The sequence below is a fragment of the Dendrobates tinctorius genome, unplaced genomic scaffold, assembly GCF_039654945.1.
Source record: "Dendrobates tinctorius isolate UK_male_01 unplaced genomic scaffold, ASM3965494v1 ptg000086l, whole genome shotgun sequence".
Taxonomy (NCBI): domain Eukaryota; kingdom Metazoa; phylum Chordata; class Amphibia; order Anura; family Dendrobatidae; genus Dendrobates; species Dendrobates tinctorius.
The window spans coordinates 36,753,678-36,780,795 of record NW_027361754.1 but is presented as its reverse complement, the minus strand read 5'-3'; positions in this window follow the sequence as shown (position 1 = coordinate 36,780,795).

Sequence of the window (27,118 nt, the reverse complement as noted above, 5' to 3'; positions counted from 1 at the left end):
AAAAAAAAGCCGCGATTTTACATTTAATTTCTCTTTCCTCTGATGTGATCGCACATCAGAGGATAGAGAAATAGGGTCCCCGATCCCCCCGGTCCCCTCCCGGTACCTCTCCCTTGTCCTCCGTCCCCTCCCGGTGGTCCCGCGCCCGCCGGCGTCATCCGATGGGCGCCGCCATCTTGAAAATGGCGGGCGCATGCGCAGTGCGCCCGCCAGGAATCTGCTGGCTCCGGCTGGCAGATTCCATTCATTATTTTGATCACTATGATAAACGATCATAGTGATCAAAATAATAAAAATAGTACATAACCCCCCCTTTTATCACCCCCTTATTCTGGCACACATAATGAAATAAAAAAAATATTTTTTTTTTCAGTTTTCCATAAGGGTTAGGGTTAAGGTTAGGCTAGGGTTAGGGTTAGGGTTAGGCTAGGGTTAGGGTTAGGCTAGGGTTAGGGTTAGGCTAGGGTTAGGGTAGGGTTAGGGTTAGGCTAGGGTTAGGGTTAGGGTTAGGCTAGGGTTAGGGTTAGGTTAGGGTTAGGCTAGGGTTAGGCTAGGGTTAGGGTTAGGCTAGGGTTAGGCTGGGGTTAGGCTAGGGTTAGTCTAGGGTTAGGCTAGGGTTAGGCTAGGGTTAGGCTAGGGTTAGGGTTAGGTTAGGGTTAGGCTAGGGTTAGGGTTAGGCTAGGGTTAGGGTTAGGCTAGGGTTAGGCTAGGGTTAGGGCTAGGCTACGGTTAGGGTTAGGGTTGGGCTAGGGTTAAGGGTTAGGGTTGGGCTAGGGTTAGGGTTGGGCTAGGGTTAAGGGTTAGGGTTGGGCTAGGGTTAAGGGTTAGGGTTGGGCTAGGGTTGGGCTAGGGTTAGGGCGAACTAGGATTAGGGTTAGGATTATGGATTAGGGTTGGGATTAGGGTTAGGGGTGTGTTGGGGTTAGGGTTGGAGCAAGAATTGAGGGGTTTCCACTATTTAACAACTTTGGGGGTCTAAAAATTGGGGTCTAAAAAATCACTTTTGTGGAAATAAAGAAGACTTTTTATTTTCACGGCTCTGCGTTTATAAACTTCTGTGACGCGCTTGGGGGTTCAAAGTGCTCACCACACATCTAGATAAGTTCCTTAGGGGGTCTAATTTCCAAAATGGGGTCACTTGTGGGGGGTTTCCACTGTTTAGGCCCATCAGGGGCTCTGCAAACGCAACATGATGCCCGCAGACCATTCCATCAAAGTCTGCATTCCAAAATGGCACTCCTTCTCTTCCGAGCTCTCCCATGCGCCCAAACAGTGGTTCCCCCCCACATATGGGGTATCAGTGTACTCAGGACAAATTGCATAATAACTGTGGGGGTATGATTTCTCCTGTTACCCTTGTAAAAATAAAAATTTGGGGGTGAAAAGATCATTTTTGTGGAAAAAAAATGGATTTCTTATTTTCACGGCTCTACGTTATAAACTTCTGTGAAGCACTTGAAGGTTTAAAGTGCTCACCACACATCTAGATAAGTTCCTTCATGGGTCTAGTTTCCAAAATGGAGTCACTTGTTGGGAGTTTCCACTGTTTAGGCCCATCAGGGGCTCTGCAAACGCAACATGATGCCCGCAGACCATTCCATCAAAGTCTGCATTCCAAAATGGCACTCCTTCCCTTCCGAGCTCTCCCATGCACCCAAACAGTGGTTCCTCCCCACATATGGGGTATCAGCGTACTCAGGACAAATCGCATAAAACTGTGGGGGTATGATTTCTCCTGTTACCCTTGTAAAAATAAAAATTTGGGGGTGAAAAGATCATTTTTGTGGAAAAAAAAATGGATTTCTTATTTTCACGGCTCTACGTTATAAACTTCTGTGAAGCACTTGAAGGTTCAAAGTGCTCACCACACATCTAGATAAGCTCCTTCATGGGTCTAGTTTCCAAAATGGAGTCACTTGTTGGGGGTTTCCACTGTTTAGGCCCATCAGGGGCTCTGCAAACGCAACATGATGCCCGCAGACCATTCCATCAAAGTCTGCATTCCAAAATGGCACTCCTTCCCTTCCAAGCTCTCCCATGCACCCAAACAGTGGTTCCTCCCCACATATGGGGTATCAGCGTACTCAGGACAAATCGCATAATAACTGTGGGGGTATGATTTCTCCTGTTACCCTTGTAAAAATAAAAATTTGGGGGCGAAAAGATCATTTTTGTGGAAAAAAAAATGGATTTCTTATTTTCACGGCTCTACGTTATAAACTTCTGTGAAGCACTTGAAGGTTGAAAGTGCTCACCACACATCTAGATAAGTTCCTTAATGGGTCTAGTTTCCAAAATGGGGTCACTTGTTAGAGTTTTCCACTGTTTAGGCACATTAAGGGCTCTCCGAACGCAACATGGCATCCGATCTTAATTCCAGCCAATTCTGCGTTGAAAAAGTCAAACGGTGCTCCATCCCTTGCGAGCTCTGCCGTGTGCTGAAAAAGGGGTTTACCCCCACATATGGGGTATCGGCGTATTCAGGAGAAATTGTACAACAAATTTTGTGGTTGATTTTCTCTTTTAACACTTGTGAAAATAAAAAAAATTGGTTCTGAAGTAATTTTTTTCCAAAAAAAAGTTAAATGTTAATTTTTTCCATCCACATTGCTTTCGTTCCTGTGAAGCACTTAAAGGGTTAATAAACTTCTTGAATGTGGTTTTGAGCACCTTGAGGGGTCTAGTTTTTAGAATGGTGCCACTTTTGGGTATTTTCTGTCATGTACACCCCTCAAAATGACTTTAAATATGATGTGGTCCCTAAAAAAAATGGCTTTGTAAATTTTGTTGTAAAAATGAGAAATCGCTGGTCAACTTTTAACCCTTATAACTTCCTAACAGAAAAAAAAATTTTGCATCCAAAATTGTGCTGATGTAAAGTAGACATGTGGGAAATGTTATTTATTAAGAAATTTATGTGACACATCTCTCTGATTTAAGGGCATAAAAATTCAAAGTTTTAAAATTGCAAAATTTTAAAATTTTTTGCCATATTTCTGTTTTTTTCATAAATAAAGACAAGACTTATCGAAGAAATTTTACCACTAACATGAAGTACAATATGTCACGAAAAAACAATCTCAGAATCAGCAGGATCCATTAAAGCGTTCCAGAGTTATAACCTCATAAAGGGACAGTGGTCAGAATTGTAAAAATTGGCCTGGTCATTAAGCTGCAAACTGGCTCTGTCGCTAAGGGGTTAAAGGAAAAATCTATTAAAATACTCATAGTCAGTATATTTAATGTATGTCTGTGACCAGTCTCCCATGGATACTGGACAAAGGGAGGTCCACCGTGTTTAGGGACTGCAAGCTAAAGCCGTGTAGTATGTAATGCTATGAAATAGACACTAATATTATATGCACTTGTGTGAAGTGGACACTGAATATTATATGCACTTGTGTGAATTGGACTTTAATGCTGTGAAGAAACACATTAAAGAGAGACTTTGTGTTTGAACTTTGTGGGTCACTGCCTCTTCACTGCGTACGGTGCTACTGCGGCACTACAGACCATAGTGACCAAATCCTTATAAGGTGGCTCAAATACAAGTTATATCACTATGATACCACATATCCCGCACTTATATTAATGTTTAGAATAAGTGAGACTCACCGCTAATCCACATGTCTCCTTGGGGACATAACATTCCTCTGCACTACCTTCGGTCATAACTTCTGCGTGCACGCCGAACGTGCCTGCGCCTTACTACATACTCTGCAAGCAGTAATTTCATGCAGCTCTTGTGCGCAAATTGCTTCCAGGTCTACCCAATGACATGTATGCATCTGCGCCTTGTTGTACTGCTGAGGGGGACAAACTACGCATGTCAGAAGGAGGAAGATTGCAATTACGCAAATACATGTCCCAAGGATTATATTACATATCTTCCAATAGGTGCGGCATCTCCCAGTGATGTATATAATTCAAGATACATTACCAGTATTCTAAATCCATAAGATTATGTGATATAATATTTAGACAACATTTATAAAAAATGTTCTGGTTATTCTCTTATTAGAACCTCCACTTTAGGTTATAGGACACAATAATATACCATGAAACCATCAGACATAATGTGCTGAGCTGCATCCCAACAGTATACGTACTTATTGCGGCAATGGAGAAGTAAATATAAAAAAAATCACTATTTGGATTACCAAAAATTAATAAACTATTTGTTGAGCACCATTTATTATATGCCAATGGAGATAACCTAAAACTACATAATTTATATTCAATACTCCATCTTCAACCAAAGGTTATGACCCTCACATTGGCCATGTTTACTCAATCACAAAATTATATTCATAGCCATGTGCTTATTATCCCCAATGGTTGGAGGGATATGCTAGATTATAGAGGGATAACTCAAACAGTAAAAAGGCAGAAAAGAAATATCCATTGTGCTCCCAGGCAACATGTTTCAGATCTGCATGGTCCTTGGACAAATATTGTGTTGAGTGGGTGCTGTACAGATCTGTCTACTGGGTGCCCACTCTAGTTATGGTGGCAGCTGGACTGTGGAAGTTGGAGATTCTAGTTGCCTTGTCCAAGGTTATTTTTCAAAATATTAATGATTAATTTTTGACCAATTTAATTAAAGGTACATTGTTGGTGTATGGATGAGACAAGCCGTAAATATCTGATAGATACTAAGACACGCAACTATCTCCAAAATAGGGCTTCATGGCTTATTATCTGAAATGGAGAAGTGGATGTGCAGCCCCCTCTATTTATTTCTGTGGAAGCTCTGAAAATTGCTGTCCAAGAATGAAGGGAACTTGTCATGCGATCACGGCTCACCCTTCTGTTTCTTCTATGCGCACCTAGTTATTCAAGGCTTACGTGTCACATGCACCATATGATCTACTTTGGTCACGTGGACGTATACAGATGTTTGAATTGGCCCACCTCCTCCTGTATGCCGGTGCATAAATCTAGTATAAGCCACATACTTATGTCCACACATAGGTGCTTGGTGAGCAATGATGTATTCCTATTGGAAAAATCTCTCCTTAAATAGCTTGTTAGCTAACAAGTCACCACCCCTCGACGAATTCCTGTGAAACCTGCGTCTAGTGTGGTAGGACCCTGCGAACATTTGACCTCAACTATTGGAATCTCTTGGGTACTGTTTATATGAATTGTTCATTGTATTTAATGCTCAATGTATTCTATAGGAGGCCTATTTAGGCAAAGCACTATATAGCACTTTACTTTTTATTACATTTTCATGTGACAGGTTTGTTATATAGGAAACCTACCGTACTTAGGTATAATACTAGTTTAAATTATTTCCTGCACTATCCCTACTATCATAAACCACTAGTCTTGGGTACCCATATTCTACTTAGAATATAAATACTATATTGCAAGATATTTATTACGACTGAAATCTTTGGTAGTTGTCCCCCATTTTTCATTACCTGTGATGCTCCATTCTTACATATTGTCTTAAACTGTGTTTTCTGTACGTATTAAATAAAAATTAGTAGCATGATTTTAAATGGCTTGCATTGTTCCTTTCATTGGTGTTTCTAGCATGTACATCAAATAGAAAAGTATACGATACAGACTTACATTGTAATGATATGTAGCCCTGTTAGGTGTGTAGCCCTGTGCCCCAACGCACGTTTCACCTAGTTTCGTCAGGGGTGTGTTGTTCCTAGGTCTCCATAGGAGTCTTAATATGGCAGATATGGGGGATTCTAGCAAGCCCTTGTCTGCAATAACAGCCCATTGAAAGAGGGCAGATGGTCATCAGAATTGACGATTGGCATTTTGAAGCCTTTTAAATGCTGCTGTCAGGCAGAGCTAACTTTTATTGCAGTGGTTACTCTCAGATGCTGGCTGCGGAACACAGTCAGCACTGAATAGAGCCAGCCTACAACTGAACCTGTTACATACACTTTTGGTGCTTGTGAGCCTTAAAGGGGTCAAGTGATATGTTATTGACACTTAATGGTGATGTTGGCCACAAAACCTTGAATAAACAAAGCATCCTGTTAGATATGTATATGTAGTGAAATAAGAAAAACTTCCGGTAATTGCAATATGTGTAGTTCTCTACGATGATGTATTTTAGCTCATCAGGGTCCCATCTGAGCTAAATTATAACAAATAATCATAATCTGCATGATTATAGTAAATGAAGGCTTTCTGGCACGTGTTATGGGAGCAATCACCAGAGCAGATGTTGTTAGTACATCCCTGGTGCATTATAATAGTAGCCCACGACGTGTAAGTCATTAATCTGCGTAATTTAATAAGACTCATAAAGACTGAGTGTATTTACCATCAGCTCCATGAGCAGTGCAGTCACCTCTAGCTGTGTGATTAGTATTCCAGTGACAAGTGACTTACCTAATGGATGATAACATTTTTTATCATTCCTCTCGTCCTACCCTCCCACCGGTGGCTTGTACTGAGCGCTCTTATTTCCATTTCCGATGTGATTAACTTTGAAGCACCCCCGATCGCTCCTGAGAATGGACACAACAGACGCTGCTCGCCTCTAATTCACATTTAATGTTCTGTAACATTTCGCAGGTAATGATATTTGCAATCTTTATTGGGGACGTGCAGTTTTGCTGCAGAATATTATTTGGCTTACTACTGCAGCAGTAAAAAGTTACAGAGGTCTATAAAAGTATTACTTAAAAAGGCTTTCTGTTTTAGGTTGCTAAAGTGAGCACAATGCCTTTTTTCCTTATCTCATGTAGAAAACTGATGCCCTTGCATGTAGGTCCTCTTCTCCATTCTTCTCCTTTATGCTCACTTGGGGATAGGCTAGATGGGATCCCACTGGTCTCTTAACAATTATGGGTCATAGGTTTCATACAGTTAGGTCCTTATATATTTGGACAGAGACAACATTTTTCTAATTTTGTTTCTAGACATTACCACAATGAATTTTAAACAAAACAATTCAGATGCAGTTGAAGTTCAGACTTTCAGCTTTCATTTGAGGGTATCCACATTAAAATTGGATGAAGGGTTTAGGAGTTTCAGCTCCTTAACATGTGCCACCCTGTTTTTAAAGGGACAAAAAGTAATTGGACAATTGACTCCAAGGCTATTTCATGGACAGGTGTGGGCAATCCCTTCTTTATGTCATTCTCAATTAAGCAGATAAAAGGCCTGGAGTTGATTTGAGGTGTGGTGCTTGCATTTGGAAGGTTTTTGCTGTGAAGGAAACATGCAGTCAAAGGAGCTCTCCATGCAGGTGAAACAAGCCATCCTTAAGCTGCAAAAACAGAAAAAACCCATCCGAGAAATTGCTACAACATTAGGAGTGGCAAAATCTACAGTTTGGTACATCCCGAGTAAGAAAGAAAAGCACTGGTGAACTCATCAATGCAAAAAGACCTGGGCGCCCACGGAAGACAACAGTGGTGGATGATAGCAGAATAATCTCTATGGTGAAGAGAAACCCCTTCACAACAGCCAACCAAGTGAACAACACTCTCCAGGAGGTAGGTGTATCAATATCCAAATTTACCATAAAGAGATGACTGCTTGAAAGTAAATACAGAGCATTCACTGCACGGTGCAAGCCACTCATAAGCATCAAGAATCAAAAGGCTAGATTGGACTTTGCTAAAAACCATCTAAAAAAGCCAGGACAGTTCTGGAAGAACATTCTTTGGACAGATGAAACCAAGATCAACCTCAACCAGAATGATGGAAAGAGAAAAGTCCCGTAGTCAGTCTCAGGTGCTTACCCAGTATGGATTTGACTGTAATACTAAATGTCGAACAAAGGTACTGTATAACAAGATACAAGCTGTATCGAGTATAGGGTAAAAATTGGTATCTCCGATTCACCGTATATAGAGAAGGCGTAAACCACACACGCTCACTCTCAATGGGTGATACCGTAATACAAAATTTTGAACAAAGGTACTGTATCAGCACATACCAGGTGTATCCAGTCTGCGGGTAATTTTAAATTTCCCTCTATACTTCCGGAGTCAGACACAGACACTCACAGGCTCAGTATGTATTACACCAGAATTTAACAAGTAGAAAAAGGGAAAGGTAGTCGAAGCGTACAACAGTATATAGTGTTGTGGTACTTTTAAATCTTCGTATATATTTCAATCTCAGTAAGCCAGTCCAGACTCTCCGCTACTGGAAACTACATGAATACAAGTACAGACGGAAAGTCTAGTGTTAGCAGAAATTTGGGAATTACTCATCGCGGGAAAACCTCCCAGTACATGTTGCAGAGGCGATGCAGACCCTCAATTATTGTGTCTGTGGAGACAGCGAAAACGGTTCTTTGTGAAGTAGCGTGGATCACATCACCGTTACTCGTCTCCATCAAACTGTGATCACAGGGAGAGATGTAGACATGGTCCTCACTGCCTATCATGTTGTGTCTGGTCATTTTGGAGTGCAAAAGACAGAAGCCACGGATTGGCATGAGAGGAGACATTGAAAAATGGTGGCAGGAATGTCACACATCTGTGACTATCACAACTGTGAAAGGTGATCATAAAGCATCACTGCATCTGCTTGTAAGTTGACGTCCATTACAAATGGTAGCCATTGATCATCTGAAGGTAGAGGCCAGCAGGAAATGCCATAGCTACATCTTAGCCATTATCGATCAATAAACCAAATTTCTAGTGGCCGTCCCTGTGAAGGATTTAACTGCTCATACTACACAGGGGTGGAACAGGGAGAGGTAAGTATTGCAACTTGCTAGTGCTGTGGCCAGGACCAAGCAGGGGGGCACACTCATGGTCGACGGTACTGGCACAGGGCCCCTCATAGTACGCTGGTGTGTCTGACGGCGAGTGGGCCCCCCCACCGTCAGAGACACTGTACTGTACTTTGAGGGGCCCTGTGCCAGTGCTGTCGGCCATCTGTGGGCCCATCCACCTGTTCAAAGCAACGGCACTTGCTCGAGTGCACCAGGTGTTGACCCGAGCCAATGGGGGGGTGGGCAGCCCACTTAGGGAGGTTTAAACAATGACATATGTTGATGTGTTGGCTGGACATTCAGCTGCTGAAAAGGGCGGAATTGGGCAAGTCCGAGGAAGAGGAGGACAAAAGTGAGGCAGTTTTCTGGCAACCTATGTGTCATCAGGGGAAGGTGGGACAAAATCCTTTGAAACCCATGCATGATTCATTTTAATGAAGGTTAGATCATCAACATTTTGGGTAGACAGACGGGTCCTTTTTTCTGTCAGGATTGATCCAGCAGCACTGAAGACTCTTTCAGATAACACACTAGCAACAGGGCAAGCGAGCTCCTGTAAGGCATATTGTACCAATTCAGGCCAGGCGTCCAGTTTAGAGGCCCAATAGTCAAAGGGGAATGACCTGTGAGGGAGAACATCTATATGGGAGGAGAAGTAGTTTGTAACCATAGTTGACAACTGCTGTCTCCTGTCACTGTTAATCAATGCAGTATTAGCAGTTGGGTCGCCCTCCCAGGGTTGTGGGGTACTCGGTACCAGGCCGGTCTCTCAGAGGGGAATGTCACAGCAGCGGTAACCCAGTTCGTGGCCATGGGCGCCCATGTAAAAGGTATTAAGTGATGGAATAAAGTTTATGAGTGAATGATTCATGACGCCACCTGTGGTGTTCGGTAATGAAGATGTTAAGCCGACACTGCGGACAGATCCCCTGGGACAGATGGTGTGGTACAGCTATGATGTTGTGGCCCTCCACAGGTAGGGCAGTAATCCCAGGGCAGTGAGAATAGGTGTTGAGGAAGAGGGTGCAGTGCCTGGCACAGGGATGAAGCAGTGTTGACGGGGTTGCAGGAAGAAGGCAAGGACAAAACAGGGTGCAGTTTCTTTACCTTTACTTTGCTTGGCAAATGCAGTCCAGGGTCCAGATTACAGATGGCACAGGAGCTGGCTAGCCTGGAAGCAGCTTAGGAATCTCTCTATGCAGATGGGTTGTGTAGTCTCCTTCCAAAGGCTTATTTTTAGGTACTTGCAGTACTGTGTTACACTGAAGTTCCACTTGCCTATTCTCTTTAGAACTCCCTCGTATGGCAGACAGCTGTAGCCTTCCTCTTCTGGCTCACACGTCGCTGTTGTGCCTCCGAGTCTTATGTGGGAATAGAGCATTTACAGCTTCCTATTCCGCCGGTTTCTGTTGTAGGACCATCAGTGTCCGTACAGCCTTGGAGACCGGGCTCCAGATCATGCGCTATAGCTTTGAATGAGCCTGAACTCTCTGCTCAATCTCCCAGCTCTTCTCCTCCACGTTCACACACGTTGTCCTCCTCACACGAACTCCCTCTCTTCTCTCCTGGCCCCCAGAGAGTAGCTCCTCCCCCAGATTTGGTTCAGAGCTCCCTCTGCTGACCTGGAATGGAAAACTGTGTTGTGTGTTGTGGTTAACTGCCAGAGAGATCCCTTATTACTTCCAAGCGTGACATCACACTCCCTAGGAGGAAGGCAATGCCATTGTGGAGACCATACTCCTGGGGGCGCCACACAGTCATGTGAGCGGTACTTGAGAAATCATTCCACAACATGGTCATTAAACCCCTGTCTCCAACACCACTTCGGGTGTGTGCAACACGAACACTTCTTCCATTGTGCCCACTACGGCTCGCGGGAGAACCAGCACCGCTGCTGTGTGCTGGGAAAGCCTCAAACAAAAGGTTTACCAGAGTTGCTTGTTTGTTAGCCAATATTATCTCTAGGTTCTCCTGTGGCATGATGTTGTGTAATTTGCCTTTGTAGCATGGATCGAGGATGCTGGCCAGCCAGCAGTCGTCATCCCTCATCATTTTGGCAATGCGTGGGTCCCTTTTTAGGATCCGCAAGGCATAATCGCACATGTGGGCCAATGTTCCAGGTGTCAATGATGCACTGCCAGTGGAGGGTGGAGGAGCACTTTCTGGCAAATCCACATCCCTACAGTCACGCACAAACACTGTACCTGACCTTGGAACGCCAACTTTTTCTCTTGCCCCCTGAGAAGCATCCTCGTGCCCAAAATAATCATCCCCCTCATCCTCCTCCTCCTCCTCTTCTTCTTCCTCCACCTTGTCCAGGACAGTTCCCTGACCAGACAATGGCTGACTGTCATCAAGGATTCCCTCCTCCTCCGCTGCAGACGCCTGATCCTTAATGTGCGTCAGACTTTGCATGAGCAGATGCATAAGTGGGATGCTCATGCTTATGATGGCATTGTCTGTGCTTACCAGCCGTGTGCATTCCTCAAAACTCTGAAGGACTTTACAGAGGTCATTCAGCTTTGACCACTGCACCCCCGACAATTCCATGTCTTCCCTCAAACTGCCTGCCCGTGTATCCTCCCACAAATGCATTACAACCTGCCTCTGTTCACACAGCCTCTCAACCATGTGCAGGGTGGAGTTCCACCTTGTTGCAACGTCTATGATTAGGCGGTGCTTGGGGAGGTGGAGCAATCGCTGCAGCTTCTGCATACGAGTGGAGTGGACGTTTGAGCGACGGATGTGTGAGCACAGTCTTCGCACCTTATGGAGCAAGGATGTTAACTCCGGATAATTATTAAGAAAGCACTGCACCACCAGGTTCAAAGTGTGAGCCAGGCAAGGTATGTGTGTGAGTTTTGCATGGGCTATGACTGCCACAAAATTACGGCCGTTATCACTGACTACCTTGCCTGCCTCAAGACGTAAACTGCCCAGTCATGACTCAGTTTGTTGCTGCAAGTAGTCAGCCAGTACCTCCGCGGTGTGTCTGTTGTCGCCCAAAGACATCATTTTTAACACATCCTGCTGACGCGTACCACTAGCTGTTCAGTAGTGGGACACCTCATGTGCAACACTGCCAGCTGCGGATGAAGTGCTCGTGCGACTGCACTCTGTGGACGAGCTTTCGCTGAAAGAGAAGGAGGAGGATCCAAAGCCTACAGCCAACTGTTTCCTATACCATGGGCTAGGCAGCACTGTTCCACCGCCACTGTCCCCAGTGGAGCCTGCATCCACCACATTAACCCAGTGCACAGTGATGGACACGTAACGGCCCTGGCCATGCCTACTGGTCCTTGCATCTGTTGTGAGGTGCACCTTTCCACTCACTGACTGTTTTAGTGCATGGACAATGCGGTCTTTCACGTGTCAGTGGAGGGCAGGGATGGCTTTTCGAGAAAAGAAGTGCCGACTTGGTAGGTCATAGTGTGGGACAACGTAGGCCATGAGGTCGCGGAAAGCTTCGCTTTCAACCAATCGGTAAGGCATCATCTCTAATGAGATTAGTTTGGTAATGAAGGCGTTCAAATAAAGTGTACGCGGATTTGAGGATGAGTACTTTCTTGTCCTACTCAGAGTGTCTGGTAGGGTGAGCTGGACTGGAGAATTGCATATGGGGAAGTAGCGGTGGACCGGACGGAGTGAGAGGGGGTTGGTGATGGTATTGTTGGTGATGGCCTAGATTCAGTGTTGTGTTGCAAAACCATTGTGATTCCCTGAGTGCTTTTGCCTTGCGACGACACCTCCACATTTAGTGCTGGTGGTGTGCATAACGGTGGCGGTGGTCTTACAGTGGGGGAAGCAATGGAGCATTGCTGGCTACCTTCAGTTGGAGCAGGTGCACATGTGCTACCTGAGGTTTTGTAGTCCGTCCACGCTTGCAAGTGCATGTTGATTAAATGTCTAAGCATGCAACTGGTATTCAAATTTCTGAGTTGTTTGCCTTGGCTAAAGGTCCTTCCGCACTTCTTACAGGTAACCTTTGCCTCATCAGTAGGATTTTGGACAAAGAAGTGCCACACTGCACTCTTCCTACTATGGTATACATTTTCTGGCCTTGCACGCTGTGCTAAGTTGACCGTCTGGCCAAGCTGTCCTGCAACTCTTTTAGTTTTTGTTCCACGTTTTTGGACAGCTACGGGCCTGGCAAATAACCGCTGCTGCGATGTCAATGCCTGCTGCGGATCCTTCTCTTTATCTGAACTATTGCCAGTGCCACCCTTCTCCCCCAAATGGATGCCAATCTGGGTCAAGAACTGGGTCATCCATCACCTCCTCTTCAAAGTCATCTGCACCTTCCTCTTTACCCTCCTCTGTGTCACCGTGTAAGGCGCCCCCCTTTGGAAGAAGCAATTCAGCGAAACGCACTTCAGGGTTTTTTCTACCGCTATGCCACCAATTGATTGGTATACTTTGGATTTCTTATCTAAGCCTTTGGCTAGTTTACAATTTGGTATCTTTATTATATGCACCTTATCCCTATATTATGCATTTTACTAGCTTTGCTGCTTAATAATTTTGTTACTTGAGATAATCCCTGTATTTAGGGATTTTTACAGCACTATGCATGTTATAGTATCACACTTTATAATCCATGAACCTAAATTTACTTAGCATTATGCACTTTATATGTTGTATTGCGGTGTCATGGATATGAGTTGGGGTATATATGTCTCTGCCCATTATACTTAGTCACTTGGATTTTTTAATAGATGTGAACTTGGGGTTGGGCATATATATTTTTTATCTTATTAGTTCCCTTTTTTGTACATATATCATCCATTTTGCTTTATGTATCCTTCCTTGATTGCATGGAGTACACTCTGCCGTGTTCTGAATGACTTTGTGACTTAATTTTAAGATTGTATCTAATAAAAATTTCTATTAATTTTAGTTTGTCGTATGCTTCCCCTCTTGGTTTTCTGTATAGATGTGACTGTAATGCGAACAGCAGATATACAATACTGTTTGAGAATCGGACAGCTCTATACGGTGTCTGTTTGGAAAATTGTCAATCTCTGCCTATTTGTATAGGGACTGACACACGCTGTCTCTGTCTAGTTTTGACCATAATCAAACAGCAGATATACAAAACTGTTTGAAAAGCGGACAGCACTCTAAGGTGTAGGTCTGGAAAAATGGAAAAACTCCTCGGCTTTTCTTTCCAGAGTCACTCACAGCTTCTATTTGTCCGCGATACAAGGCGGTACACGGTAGTGTGTGAGGAGCGTACACCGCTATACGGTGTCTGTATGGAAAATTGTCAATCTCTGTCTATTTGTATAGGGACTGACACATGCTGTCTGTCTAGTTTTGACTGTGATCAAACAGCAGATATACGAAACTGTTTGAAAAACCGACACGACTCTAAGGTGTAGGTCTGGAAAAACGGAAAAACTCCTCGGCTTTTTCTTCCAGAGTCACACACAGATAGCTTCTTTTTGTCCGTGATACAAGGCGGTACACGGTAGTGTGTGAGGAGCGTACACTGCTGTACGGTGTCTGTATGGAAAATTTTCAATCTCCGTCTATTTGTATAGGGACTGACACACGCTGTCTCTGTCTAGTTTTGACCGTCATCAAACAGCAGATATACAAAACTGTTTGAAAAGCGGACAGCACTCTAAGATGTAGGTCTGGAAAAACGGAAAAACTCCTTGGCTTTCTTTTCCAGAGTCACACACAGCTTCTATTTGTCCATGATGCAAGGCGGTACACGGTAGTGTGTGAGGAGCCTACACCGTTATACGGTGACTTTATGGAAAATTGTCAATCTCTGTCTATTTGTTTAAGGACTGACACACGCTGTCTCTGTCTAGTTCTGACCATAATCAAACAGCAGATATGCGAAACTGTTTGAAAAGCGGACAGCACTCTAAGGTGTAGGTCTGGAAAAATGGAAAAACTCCTCGGCTTTTCTTTCCAGAGTCACTCACAGATAGCTTCTATTCGTCCGCGATACAAGGCAGTACACGGTAGTGTGTGAGGAGCGTACACCGCTATACGGTGTCTGTATGGAAAATTGTCAATCTCTGTCTATTTGTATAGGGACTGACACATGCTGTCTCTGTCTAGTTTTGACTGTGATCAAACAGCAGATATACGAAACTGTTTGAAAAACCGACACGACTCTAAGGTGTAGGTCTGGAAAAACGGAAAAACTCCTCGGCTTTTTCTTCCAGAGTCACACACAGATAGCTTCTTTTTGTCCGTAATACAAGGTGGTACACAGTAGTGTGTGAGGAGCGTACACCGCTATACGTTGTGTGAAAAAATGAACGCTCAGTAACTCACCAGGACAAAATAATAAAAGTTGGAGTTGTCAGGGTCCTGTCAGCGCCAGCGTGCAGCCTCCGCTGAGCAGGGACTCACCCGCACTGTAGTGGGGCCCGGGGTCAGGTACAGCCGGAAAGTACAAACAGGACCTGGGGATGCTGAAGTTTAGCAAGCAGTGAAGGACCTACGGTCATGTGACTGCAAGGGGCGGTGCTTAGCGTCCTGCTTCCAGAGATGGCAGGACACTAAACAGAAATACTCAGAGTCAGGCAAAACGGAGGTCATACACAGAGATAGCAGTAAAGTACCAGGGATGAGACAGAACGGATAGTCGGGGCCAAGCAGGGGTCAAAACCAAACAGACATAGAAGGTACCAAGCAGAATCCAACAAGCAATATCCAGAGAACAGACCGAGTCACACACAGAGTATCAAGCAACCAGAACACAGCACAAACACACTCAGGGGTCACCACACTATGCCAAGGGCGAAATATAACTGACGGGGATGGGAGCTTCCATAATAAGTCCCAGGTGTGCAGGTAAGAGTCTGCACTGAGATCAAAACATTAACCCCAGAAGTGCAGGTCCATCAGCACTGGTATCATGACAGTACCCCCTCTCAACGGGGGGGGGCCTCTGGACCCCCAGGCTTGCCCAGGTACCTAGCATGGAAAGCCCGAACCAGGCGATCCGCATGCATCAACCGGGCCGGCACCCTGGACCTGTCCTCCGGCCCATACCCCTTCCAATGAACTAGGTACTGTACTGACCGCCGTACTAACCTGGAATCTACGATGTGACCAATCTCATATTCCACATGTCCCTCAACCGAAACCGGAGGAACAGCGGACTCGGATTCTCCCCGGACTGCTTCAAAAGGTTTCAGTAGAGATCTATGGAAGATGTTAGGGATCTTGAAAGAGGGTGGAAGGCACAGCCTGTATGCCACTGGGTTGATTTTTTCCACAGTCTTGTACGGGCCAATGAATTTGGGGCCCAACTTGGCAGACGGAATCTTTAACTTAATGTTTTGCGTGGAGAGCCAAACTTTCTCTCCAACCTGAAACATGGGACTAAGTGTTCTTTTCCTGTCCGCGAAAAACTTATACCTGCCTTGAGACCTAGATATACGCCGCTGGACTTCTTCCCATGTATCTTTTAACCGCTGAACAGAGTCCTCAGCCCCGGGACACCCTGAATCTAGATGAGAAAACTCACCAAAATGAGGACTGAACCCATAGTTGATCAAGAAAAGGGACATACCAGTGGATTGACTCACCCGACTATTGAAGGCAAATTCAGCCAACAGCAGTATATCACACCAGTCATTCTGTATAGCAGAAGTCAGACATCTGAGGATCTGTTCCAGAGACTGATTAGTGCATTCCGTCTGACCACTACTCTCGGGATGGTATGCAGACGAAAAGGACAGAGACATTCCTAATTTTTTGCAGAAAGCACGCCAAAACTTAGCCACAAACTGCGCACCACGATCAGACACCACATTCAGGGATACCCCATGCAAGCGGACCACATACTGCACAAACAACCTGGATAAGCTCTCAGCAGAAGGTAATGCGGACAGGGGTACAAAATGAGCCTGCTTTGAAAATCTGTCCACCACCACCGTATTACCCCTGGAAGAGGGAAGATATGTAATAAAATCCATGGACAGGTGGGTCCATGGTCTTTCGGGAACTGCCAAGGGCACCAGCTCCCCCGCCGGCCGGCTATGAGAGCTTTTAGAACGAGCGCAGACCCCACAACCAGAAATGAATTTCTTTATATCAGATCCAAGGGTAGGCCACCAAAAGATCCTAGCCACCACCAGTCGCGTGGCTGATATACCAGGGTGAGCACACAGCTTGGATTCATGGAACTCTTGCAAGAGTTTAAGGCGAAGTTGCTCTGGGACAAACAACTTGCCCCCTGGCTTGGCTGCAGGAGCCAGCGACTGGGCCCCCTCAATTTCCCATTCCAAATCAGACGAGATCCCTGCTAACACCACCCCAGTGTGCAGAATGGAGGACGGTGGCTCAGGGGCAGACACAGGATGAAAACTGCGAGATAAGGCGCCAGCCTTGACATTCTTTGACCCTGGAAGGAATGTAATAGTAAACTGGAAACGAGAAAAAAAAAGCGACCAACGGGCCTGTCTGGTTGTTAGTGTTTTAGCAGACTCAATGTATGACAAATTTTTGTGATCAGTGATCACAGTAACCAGGTGACTGGCCCCCTCCAAAAAGTGCCTCCAATCCTCAAACGCCAACTTGACCGCAAGAAGCTCTCTATTGCCTGCATCATAATTTCTTTCAGCAGCAAAGAACTTCCTGGAAAAGAAAGCACATGGCCTGAGGTTGGTAAGAGTGGCAGGCCCTTGGGACAACACTGCCCCCACCCCCACCTCAGAGGCATCCACCTCCACCACAAATGGTTTGGACGGATCTGGCTGTACCAACACAGGAGCAGACATAAAACATTTTTTCAGAGTGGCAAAGGCCTCTTTTGCGAGCGAGGACCAATTTCTCACATCCGCACCTTTGCGTGTTAGATCTGTGAGTGGTTTGACCACCTGCGAAAACACCTGGATAAATTTGCGGTAATAATTGGCGAACCCCAAGAAGCGCTGAAGACCCTTAAGATCTTGGGGTTGCACCCAATCCGCAATGGCCTGCACCTTCTTGGGGTCCATGCAAAAACCCTCAGAGGATACAATTAATCCCAAAAAAGACAATTCTTGAACACAAAATACACATTTCTCCAATTTGGCAAACAGATGATTTTCTCTCAGTCTTTGGAGAACAGTTCATAGATGTTCCAGATGAGAATGCCTGTCGGAGGAGTATATCAAAATATCATCTAAGTAGATAACAACAAAACAACCAATGAGATCCGAGAATACCACGTTGATGAAATTCTGAAATATGGCGGGGGCATTGGTAAGACCAAACGGCATGACTAAATTTTCAAACAGTCCCTCGGACGTGAGGAACACAGTTTTCCATTCATCCCCCTCTCGGCCTCTTATCAAATTATATGCCCCCTGAAGATCCAGTTTAGAGAACCATTTTGCCCCTGATAGTTGGTTGCACAAATCGGGAATCAATGGAAGGGGGTACGTATTCTGTACAGTAATCTGATTAAGCTCCCGAAAATCGAGACAGGGATGTAACCCGCCATCTTTTTTCTTTACAAAAAAGAAACCTGCCGCCACAGGTGAGACTGAAGGACGTATGTGTCCCTTGCACAGAATTTCAGCAATGTAGTCTTTCATAGCCAAGTGCTCAGGGCCGGATAAATTAAACAGACGGGCTTTAGGTAATTTCGCCCCCGGGACCAGCTCGATAGCGCAGTCAAAAGGTCTATGTGGCGGTAACGTCTCGGCCTCGCTTTCAGAGAATACATATTCGAAGTCCTTCAGGCATTCCGGAATACCTTCCAGCTCGACAGATGATACAGACACAGATTTAACAGGTTCAACCAGCAGTGCAGATTTATCACACAACTTAAAATCATTAAACCCCCATTGAACAATCTCCCCCATTTTCCAGTTAATAACTGGGTTATGGCGTTGTAACCAGGGCATGCCCAACAACAACCCTGCAGGTAGATTGTCCAGAACCAAACAACTTAGGTTTTCCACATGAGTAGCACCCACTCTGAGCAAAAACAAGTCAGACACAAAGAGAATTCCCTCCTTAGTGAGGGGAGAGGAGTCAATGGCCACCACCTTAGGTGATCGGAACCTTGAGCCTAACTGTCCCTATCTTGCAGCGTGTGACCAATTGGGAGTCAATGAGATTAATCGATGATCCGCAGTCCACGAAGGCTGTAGAGGGAAAAGAACTACCGTCCACAAACAGTTCCATATAAAGTAAAACCTTAAAAAACGAGGAAAAGGGTACCTGAGGGTCTGAGTAGTCTCCCCGATGACTACCCAGACCTAGTCATTTCCCGCCGACTGGGTCGAAGACGGGCAATCAGGACACTCTCTTTTCCAATGACCCGTTTTACCGCAGTAAAAGCATAACTGCTTGTCCTTCCGGCGTTTCCTCTCCGTATCCTTCAGGGAGAGGACGCCTACATCCATGAGCTCAGGGGCAGTCTCTTTTCCACTGGGGAACAATAGAGTCTCCACCTGCATCACCCCTCAGGCCCGCAGCCTGCGGTACATCTGGACGGCCTGGGTCATGGCGTCCTCGAGAGAGTTAGGTGAGGGATGTACTGCCAAGGCATCCTGCAGCCTCTCGGACAAGCCTCTGCGAAAGAGACCTCGAAGCGCAGCGTCACCCCCAAGAACTCTCTGCAGCCCAGCAGCGGAATTCAGAACAAAACCACTCAGCTGAGTGTTTCCCCTGACAGATGCTCATCACCATGTCCTCTGCCAATCGCACTCGGTCAGGCTCATCATAAATGTGCCCGAGGGCCTCAAAGAATACATTCACAGACACTCTCTCAGGGGCAGTGGGAGGAAGGGAGAAAGCCCAAGCTTGTGGGGAACCTCTTAATAAGGACATAATGACCCCTACCTTCTGGTTTTTGTACCCAGAGGAACGTGGTCTCAAACTAAAAAAAGTTTGCAACCCTCCATGAAGATCCTGAAGTCCTTTTTGTTCCCAGAAAAGAAGTCAGGCAGTTTAACAGGTGGTTCCGGGGACACCAGAACATCCCTCGCCCCAGCCCCCGGAGACCAAGCAGGTAAAGCCCCTCGCACTGTCTCAGAAACCTGCTGCTGAGAAAGAGCCAGAGCTTGCTGCTCCAGGGATAAACCCTGAAACATCTGACTCAGGCTTTTCATCTGGTCAGCCAGAGACTGTATGGGATCCATAATTCTCTGCACAAAAAAACCCCCAAAACTTAAGGGTCAGTTATAATGTCAGGGTCCTGTCAGCGCCGGCATGCAGCCTCCACTGAGCAGGGACTCACCCGCACTGTAGGGGGGCCCGGGATCAGGTAGAGCCGGAAAGTACAAACAGGACCTGGGGACGCTGAAATTTAGCAAGCAGTAAAGGACCTCTGGTCATGTGACTGCAAGGGGCGGGGCTTAGCGTCCTGCTTCCAGAGATGGCAGGACACTAAACAGAAATACTCAGAGTCAGGCAAAATGGAGGTCATACACATAGATAGCAGTAAAGTACCTGGGATGAGACAGAACGGATAGTCAGGGCCAAGCAGGGGTCAAAACCAAACAGACATAGAAGGTTACATGCAGAATCCAACAAGCAATATCCAGAGAACAGACCGAGTCGTACACAGAGTAACAAGCAACCAGAACACAGCACAAACACACTCAGGGGTCACCACACTATGCCAAGGGCGAAGGGAGCTTCCTGAGACTATAAGAAGCTTTCCCAGAACCAATGAGAGGCCACCATAATAAGTGCCAGGTGTGCAGGTAAGAGTCTGCACTGAGATCAAAACATTAACCCCAGAAGTGCAGGTCCACCAGCACTGGTATCATGACAGGAGTGCTTTGAAAAAAGCATTTTGAACAGCAGTGTGCACACAGCAATGCTGCTAGCAGGTAACCTTAAAAGGAAGCCTAATCACCACCAGCGCTGCTGCACACAACAAAAATCATCCCCTTTCACTGCACACTATCTGTACAGTGAAAAGCGCTATCAGCAGAAGCAGTTTTTGTTTCTTCTTCCCTGCCTAACGCTCTCCTTGTTCAGAATCAGCAGCACCTCTCCCTATACTAAGATCGGCAGAAGTAAGATGGAGGTCGGCGGTCACAGCCTTGTATACCCACTGTGACACCACACAAAGCCAGCCAATCACTTCAATGCCCTTCTCTAAGATGGTGGTGGCCGCTGCCCATGTCATCACGTTGCCCACAGTGTGTGTCCACCTTCATTGGCTGAGAAAATTCGCTGGAAGCATTATTTGAAACGCGACTTTGGCGCTCTGATCGGCGACCTCATGGCCAACCTTACTCTATGGTTGGGTTTCGATCGGCAAAACCCGACTTTAGCTAAAGTCAGCTATATTTTAATTTGACCGACCCATTTTGCACAACTCTAGTTACTAGTGTTTATTGATGATTTGACACAGGACAGAAGCAGCCAAATGAATTCTGAGGTATTCAGAGCCATACTGTGTGCTCAGATCCAGCCAAATGCAGCCAAACTGATTGGTCGTCGTTTCATACTACAGATGGACAATGACCCAAAACATAAAGCCAAAGCAACCCAGGAGTTTATTAAAGCAAAGAAGTGGAATATTCTTGAATGGCCAAGTCAGTCACCTGATCTCATCCCAATTGAGCTTGCATTTCACTTGTTAAAGACTAAACTTCTGACAGAAAGGCCCACAAACAAACAACAACTGAAAACCACCACAGTGAAGGCCTGGCAGAGCATCAAAAAGGAGGAAACACAGCATCAGGTGATGTCCATGAGTTCAAGACTTCAAGCAGTCATTACCAACAAAGGGTTTTCAACCAAGTACTAGAAATGAACATTTTATTTACAATTATTTAATCTGTCCAATTACTTTTGGTCCCTTTAAAAACAGGGTGGCACATGTTAAGGAGCTGAAACTCTTAAACCCTTCATCCAATTTTAATGTGGATACCCTCAAATGAAAGCTGAAAGTCTATACTTTAACTGCATCTGAATTGTTTTGTTTAAATTTCATTGTGGTAATGTCTAGAACCAAAATTAGAAAATTGTTGTCTCTGTCCAAATATATATGGACCTAACTGTATGTTACCTTTCTGGCATTCATCATATGTTCCATGCATACTGTAACTGCCAGTTATAACAGTTTCTCCAAAGAAATATTAGCTTGCCATTGGGACAGAGTTACTCATCCTGCATAATGTTTAGATGGCATAAACTTGGATCAGGCTCCATAAAGTTGGCAGAAATTCATCACATTGACTTGTGCTGGAGAATAAATTTGGACTTTTTCTTAATTTTACACCACCTTTTGATTGGCTTAATTTGCACCAAAAATTGGAATCAAAATATTAGTGCAAATTTAGCCAACATTGTCAAATTGTAAGTCATGCAAAACCAAAACAGCTAAATGAAATGATAACTGGAAAAATTGGGCTACATCCTTTGCTGCCTGGACATAGATGACAATGGATCGATGGAGTCGGAAATCCGGGAGAATTATTATGCGGGTTATTTGTTATTATTAGAGTTGAGCGAAACGGGTTGAAAAATTTCAAAAGTCGCTGACTTTTGGCAAAGTCGGGTTTCATGAAACGAAACCCGACCCTAGGATGAGGTCGGCCACGAGGTCGGCGACTTAAGCGCCAAAGTCACGTTTCAAAAGTTTGTTTTGCGCTCTTTTTCAGCCAATCAGGATCCACGGACACTGTGGGCAACGTGATGACATAGGCAGGGGTCACCACCATCTTTCAGAAGGGCATGCAAGTGATTGGCTTGCATTGGTGGGCGTCACAGGGGGTATAAAAGGGCGTGCACGCCGACCGCCATGTTACTCATGCTGATCTCAGAATAGGGAGAGCTGCTGCTGATGATGATTTTGTAGGGAGAGCGTTAGGCAGGGAAGAAGACACCAAAAACTGCTTCTGCTGCTAGCGATTTTGCCTGTACAACACACCAGTCACTGTGTGTGCAGTTCAAGTGGAGGCTATATTTTGCTGGATCAGCGGTGTTGGTTGTTAGGCTGCCTTCTAAGGCTTCCTGACGTCTGCATTGCTGTTTATCCACTGCTCTGCAAACTGCTTTTTTAAAAGCAATCCCAATTTTTTTTTTGTCCTGGTGAGGTACTGAGCGTGCATTTTTTCACACCATACAGCGGTGCACACTCCTCACACAGTACCGTGTAACGGCTGTTATCACAGCCACAGTGAAGCTATCTGTGTGTCACTCTGTAAGGATAAGTCGAGGACATGTTCCGTTCTTACAGACCTGCACCTTCTAGTTTTGTCTAGCTTTCAAACAGTTAAATATATTTGCTGTTTGATAACATTCAAAACTATAGAGAGACAGCGTGTGTCAGTCTGTATACTTAAAAAACACGGAGCTTGACAATTTTACGTACACCGGGCAGCCGTGTACGTGCACGCTCCTCTCTCAGTACCGTGTAATGGCTGTTATCACGGCCACAGTGAAGCTATCTGTGTGTCGCTCTGTAAGGATAAGTCGAGGACATGTTCCATTCTTACAGACCTGCACCTTCTAGTTTTGTCTAGTTTTCAAACAGTTAAATATATTTGCTGTTTGATCACATTCAAAACTATAGAGACAGTGTGTCAGTCCGTATACTTAAAAAACACAGAGCTTGACAATTTTACGTACACCGGACAGCCGTGTACGTGCACGCTCCTCTCAGTACCGTGTAACGGCTGTTATCACGGCCACAGTGAAGCTGTGTGTCGCTCTGTAAGGATAAGTCGAGGACATGTTCCGTTCTTACAGACCTGCACCTTCTAGTTTTGTCTAGTTTTCAAACAGTTAAATATATTTGCTGTTTGATCACATTCAAAACTATAGAGACAGCGTGTGTCAGTCCGTATACTTAAAAAACACGGAGCTTGACAATTTTACGTACACCGGACAGCCGTGTACGTGCACGCTCCTCTCTCAGTACCGTGTAACGGCTGTTATCACGGCCACAGTGAAGCTATCTGTGTGTCGCTCTGTAAGGATAAGTCGAGGACTTGTTCTGTTCTTACAGACCTACACTCTAGGGAGATTCCTATTCTGCCCAATTCTATATACACCTTGTAGTTTGTCATACACTAGCCAATTTCTGCCTGTGACATAGCGCTGTGATATTCACTGGGCCTCACACAATCCAAAAGTGTCCAGTGTCCACAAGTGTGTGCTGAAATTCAAAATCTCTGTTATCCTCTAGTCACATTTTTTACACCTGCGACATCAAGCCTGTGACATAGCGCTGTGATATTCAATGGGCCTCACACAATCCAAAAGTGTCCAGTGTCCACAAGTCTGTGCAGAAATTCAAAATCTCCGTTATCCTCTAGTGACATTTTTCACACCTGCGACATCGAGAATGTGACATAGCGCTGTGATATTCAGTGGGCCTCACACAATCCAAAAGTGTCCAGTGTCCACAAGTGTGTGCAGAAATTCAAAATCTCCGTTATCCTCTAGTGACATTTTTCACACCTGCGACATCGAGCCTGTGACATAGCGCTGTGATATTCAGTGGGCCTCACACAATCCAAAAGTGTCCAGTGTCCACAGGTATGTGCAGAAATTCAAAATCTCCGTTATCCTCTAGTGACATTTTTCACACCTGCGACATCGAGCCTGTGACATAGCGCTGTGATATTCAGTGGGCCTCACACAATCCAAAAGTGTCCAGTGTCCACAAGTGTGTGCAGAAATTCAAAATCTCCGTTATCCTCTAGTGACATTTTTCACACCTGCGACATCGAGCCTGTGACATAGCGCTGTGATATTCAGTGGGCCTCACACAATCCATAAGTGTCCAGTGTCCACAAGTGTGCAGAAATTCAAAATCTCCATTATCCTCTAGTGACATTTTTCACACCTGCGACATCGAGCCTGTGACATAGCGCTGTGATATTCAGTGGGCCTCACACAATCCAAAAGTGTCCAGTGTCCACAAGTGTGTGCAGAAATTCAAAATCTCCCCTGTCCTATAGACACCTTGTACCTTGTTTTACATTGCTATATAGTTTGTTGGATTTTGTCTACATTTCTACCAAAAATGAGGAAGGCTGGTGGAAGAGGCCGTGGAATTGGGCGGGGGTTGCCAGCTGGTAATGATGGTGTTGGTGGTGGATCTGATGGTAGTGGCAAAAGCAAAATAGGACCGAATGCAGGAGGTGTTGAGCCTGCGTCATTGTCTGGCTCCACAAGGCATCGAAGGTTTAGTTTTCTAGGAGTTGGCAAACCGCTTTCAAAGCCAGAGCTTCAGGAAAAAGTTTTGGCTTACATTGCTGACTCAGCCTCCAGCTCTATCGCCTCCTCTTCTGAAGTTGTAAAAAATAAAAGCACTGAGTCATCATTGGAGGCTCATGTTCATGAACCACACCTTTCCTTGTGTCCTTCACCCCAACCAAGATTGAAGGATGACGCAGGCCATACTACTGATTACTCCATGGAGCTGTTTTCACATACCATGCCTGGATTATCAAGTGAAATGGTGAATTACACAGGCCAAGATGAATCTGACATGGAGTGCACTGATGCACAGCCACTGATAGATGATTCTGCTGGTACATTCACTCAGAGCACTACATTGTCCTCACAGTGTACAGAGCCAGATTCTGACCCTGATGAGACTCAGGTGCCCCTTCCCGCACACTATACCACCATACACGGTGACACAGAGGAAGGTGCACATGACATTGAAGAGGAGGTGATGGATGACCCAGTTGTTGACCCAGATTGGCATCCATTGGGGGAAGAGGGTGCTACTTCCAATAGCTCAGATGAGAAGGAGGAGCATCCACAGCAGACATCGACATCGCAACAGCTGTTATCTGGCAGGCCCGGAGCACTCCAAAGACAGGTTCCAAAAATCAAAAGAGTTGCTGGACAGCTTGTCCAGAGGGTCAAAATATCACAGCGTGCTAGGCCGCAAAATGTCTGCCAAAGTAGGAAGAGTGCAGTGTGGCACTTTTTTGAACAAAATCCTCATGATCAGGCCAAGGTTATCTGTAAGAAGTGCGCAAAGACCTTTAGCCGAGGGAAAAATCTGAAAAATTTGAATACCAGTTGCATGCTTAGACATTTAACCAGCCTGCACTTGCAAGCGTGGACACAACACCAAACCTCAAGTACCACATGTGCAACTGATCACAAAGAATGTAGTCAGCAACGCTACATTGTTTCCCCCACTGTAAGCCCACCGGTTAGCACAGCAGCAAATGTTGAGGTGTCGTTGCAAGGCCACAGCAGTCAGGGAATCCCACTGTTATATCAACGAAAGACTGAATCTAGGCCATCAGAAAGAACACCAACTCCATCACCATCATCAACCCTCTCTCAGTCCGCCCTGTCCACCGCTACTTCCACCATATGCAGCTCTCAAGTCCAGCTCACCCTCCCAGACACTATGAGTAGGTCAAGAAAGTACTCAGTCTCTCATCCACGTACACTGGGTTTGAACGCCCACATTGCCAAACTAATCTCGTTAGAGATGATGGCCTATCGGTTGGTGGAAAGTGCAGCTTTCCGCGAACTCATGGCCTATGCAGTACCACGCTATGACCTACCCAGTCGCCACTTCTTCTCTCGCAAAGCCATCCCAGCCCTCCACCATCATGTGAAAGACCGCATTGCCCATGCACTCAAGCAGTCAGTGAGTGGAAAGGTGCACCTCACAACTGATGCATGGTCCAGTCGGCATGGCCAGGGCCGTTGTGTCCATCACTGCGCACTGGGTTAATATGGTGGATGCAGGGTCCACAGGGGACAGCGGTGGTGGGACAGTGCTGCCTAGCCCACGGTATAGGAAACAGTTGGCTGTAGGCTTTCGACCCTCCTCCTCCTCCTCCAGAAGCGAAAGCTCATCCACAGAGCACAGTCGTACGAACACTCCATCTGCAGCTGCCACTGTTGCACACGAGGTGTCCCCCTATCGAGCAGCTAGTGGAAAGCGTCAGCAGGCTGTGTTGCAGATGATGTGTTTGGGCGACAGACACACACTCCCCCGAGGTGCTGGCCGAGTACTTTCAGCGACAAACTGAGTCATGGCTGGGCAGTGTACATCTTGAGGCAGGCAAGGTAGTTAGTGATAACGGCCGTAATTTTTGTGGCAGCCATAGCCCTTTCAAGACTCAGCCACATACCTTGCTTGGCTCACACCTTGAACCTGGTGGTGCAGTGCTTCCTTAATAATTATCCGGAGTTAACATCCCTGCTCCATAAGGTGCGAAGACTGTGCTCACACATCCGTCGCTCAAACGTCCACTCCACTCGTATGCAGAAGCTGCAGCGATTGCTCCACCTCCCCAAGCACCGCCTAATCATAGACATTGCAACAAGGTGGAACTCCACCCTGCACATGGTTGAGCGGCTGTGCAAGCAGAGGCAGGCCATAATGCATTTGTGGGAGGATACACGGCCAGGCACTTTGAGAGCAGACATGGAGTTGACAGGTGTGCAGTGGTCGAAGCTGAAAGACCTCTTTAAAGTCCTTCAGTG